Below are 3,263 nucleotides of genomic sequence, written 5' to 3' on the forward strand. Positions count from 1 at the left end.
AAAGCTACTCTTCTCTCCATTCACCAATGTGTGAGATCTGAGGTAATGTGCTCCTACAGAAGGTGATCTTTTATGGAGAGCAAAGTCAGAGATGGAAAGGAAAGACATCTTAGTAGACACAAATGCTATGCTTCTGTGAAGGCTATGTTTGCCTTCCTAGATATTTGCCCATTAGGGTAGGCTTTTATCTTATTTATGGTTGTTCTCGCATTACACACCTCCAGCTACTAAACTCTGGAAATCTAGGGGTTGAGGTGGAAATTGCAATTATCAAGTTTTCTACATAATGAGAACCAAGGAAAGGATGCCGTCTGACTCTCAAAGCCAGTACCTTTGCCTTTAACGTAGAATCCACAGTCAATCCAGGCTCTCATGCATCCTTTGCTGCTGATCACATGGAAGCCCTTTGTTCTCGGGGATGTTTGAATGTAGACAAACCTTCAGACTAGGCCATGCTGGCTCTCACTGAAGCACTTGCTGGAGTAAATCAGAGCTGATGGATTCAGCTTGAGGAGGGGCTGGAGAGATGCTTGCAGAGTGCCGTAAACAGGACATGGAGGAAGTCGGGAGCTGGATTGGAGTTGTTAACCCCCCCTACACCCCATTGTCAGGAAATGTGGGGAGCTGACAGCTACAGAGCACACAATGATGCAGCAGGAAGTGGCCTTTATAAATACAGAGGTCAGGGCCAGCCCGGCAAACAATAGGGGAAATGATGAAGGCAGGCAGTGGGCGTGGGGGGCAGAGAGGACCTGGATGATTCTATCAGTGACAAGAGCTGAGCAAGGAGTTGTGGGGTTTGCTGAAGGAGGTCTGGGGGTTGCAAATAAAACAATACAAGTTGCCAGGTGACTCAGTAGCCACAACAGAAGGCAGTGGGATGTGTAAATAGTTTACTGTATGGGCCATTGTTCCTTCAAGAACCTCTCCCTAGCTTCTACGTGTCAAAGGTCTCTCTGTTACTGACTTACCGGAAGCTAGTCCAGTGTTCAGAGGGTGCTATTCTGTGCCATGGGGCAATGGGCTATTGGACCATATTCTTTGTCTGTGTTTACCTTGGAACCCCAATGAAAGCAAGACGGAGGATCTGCAGGAATCAGGCTAAGGGTCCGGTGCTCAGCTTTGGTGTCATCTCTCTGGATCTCTCTAGTGAATGGATGTAGATGAACAGGGAGCTACTTTATTAAGTCATAAATGTACTGTTGTAAGTAAGCTGAGACTCAGAGTACAGAAGAGGCAACAAATCAAGGTGGGATGCTTGGCTGCTTCTCCAGAATGAAATTCCATGTTGGTTAAGCAGGTGAGCAAGTGGATACTTGTAAAGTTTTCTAAAGAACCTACAGTATTTACTTAGTGGCCTGTGCTATTCTTCCTATGAATTGACTACCTCAATCTTTTAGGCTCAGTTTCCACTCAGTACTCGGATACCTATGGAATGCTAAGCTTCTAGGAACAATGAGATTCCACATAAGACCCTTCTTCCTTTCCATCGTTGCCCAGGCAGCCCATGTCTGTGGAATATTAGATATTCATATTTTATCTTGACATGCTAGCTGTGTTAAAGAAGCAAGCATATGTTACATTTGTCCCTGGAGCATATGTGATTGTACTGAAATCAAATACTATGTTTAATCCTTCCAGATATTTATTTATTTATTTATTTACTTATTTATTTATTTATTTTTGGTTTTTCGAGACAGGGTTTCTATGTATAGCCCTGGCTGTTCTGGAACTCACTCTGTAGACAAGGCTGGCTTCGAACTCAGAAATCCACTTGCCTCTGCCTCCCAAGTGCTGGGATTACAGGCATACACCACCACTGTAATCACAAAGGCATAGGCTATATGTGAATACATATTGTGTACTATCAATAGGATGTTACATGTACCATATACCACATATTGTTTTAAAGTATTTCATTACAAATTATACACACACACACACACACACACACACACACACACACACATGTATATATATACACACACACACACATATATATAGTATCATTTTGATCAGTGACTATTTGAAAATATGGAAAATTTGAAACATAAAATTGGATATAGAATATCTTCTCAACTGTAAATATACATGTAAATTTAAAAGATTAAAAACAATGTAAAAGACTAGAATTTTTCACTCATTCGGCAAAGATAGTTTTTCTTGATAGAATTCTTAAAATCCTAATAGGAGAAAACTTTTTTCTTTTTCTAGAATTTTAAAAGAATCTGTATTTAATAACCAATTTAATCATTAAAATCATTGGTAAGTATGAAGTTGAAATTTCAAATTTAGATCCCTCCATTATCCCCTCAGACAGAATGAAGATGTAAGAGTCTTCAAATAACTCAGAGAGGAAGATATGGGGTACAGTTATGTCTTGCAGGTCTTTTTAAAGCTCATGGAGCTGAATAAAACAATATTCAACAGTTTGAAGCATGATAACATGAAGGCATGGGGATCTCCCAGCTACCGTATAATTTTATGTACATCTATCTATTGATCTATTTATCTACGTATTTACAACCTATCCATCAATGTATCTATCTATATAACTCTATTTTCTATTACCTATCTATTATCTCTTGGCTTCTGAAAAACTACTGAAGGGAAAAGAAGAGAGTGTATGGCAAGCTCCTTCATGGTATTGGATAGTGGAATTGAAAAATTCATTTGAAGACCTAGAGGCTTAAATGGTCGACATTGTCATATTGTCGATACTAAAAATTTTGCAGGTAGACACCTATTTGATTAAAGGATAAACAATTTCACTTCAAAAAGGCAACATTGTTGGACGTTGTGCACCTAGGATTGGTTAAGAAATGTTCATTGACTCTCTTGATTCCCTCTCATACGTCATATATCATTAGCAGTGTTTTCTATGTGCTAAATCTTTTAATCCTTGCATTGAACTCATGACTTCAATGCTTTTATTGTTTGGATTTTATTACTTAGTAACCTGAGACACAGAATGTGAAGCAAGTTTCCCAAGAGTCACAGTCACAAAACTAGTTGAGAAATCGGGAACTGAACCTGAGATCTGTGCAAGGCTCTGCTTTCAAGCTCAGTTGTCACTGTGACCGAATACAGCAGTTGTGTCCAAGTTAAATGGCCCTGCACTGAATTGTTTGTGTTCCCATATTTTCTTCAAGAGGGTTCCTTCAGTGTAATCCAAAACTACATCTTAACTGAAAAGAAAGTTGTGAAAGTAAATAGTTGTGTTTGCTTACAATCCAAAAGTCCTATTCAATACTCATTCATGT

The sequence above is a fragment of the Mus musculus genome, chromosome 9 (genome assembly GCF_000001635.26).
Source record: "Mus musculus strain C57BL/6J chromosome 9, GRCm38.p6 C57BL/6J".
Taxonomy (NCBI): domain Eukaryota; kingdom Metazoa; phylum Chordata; class Mammalia; order Rodentia; family Muridae; genus Mus; species Mus musculus.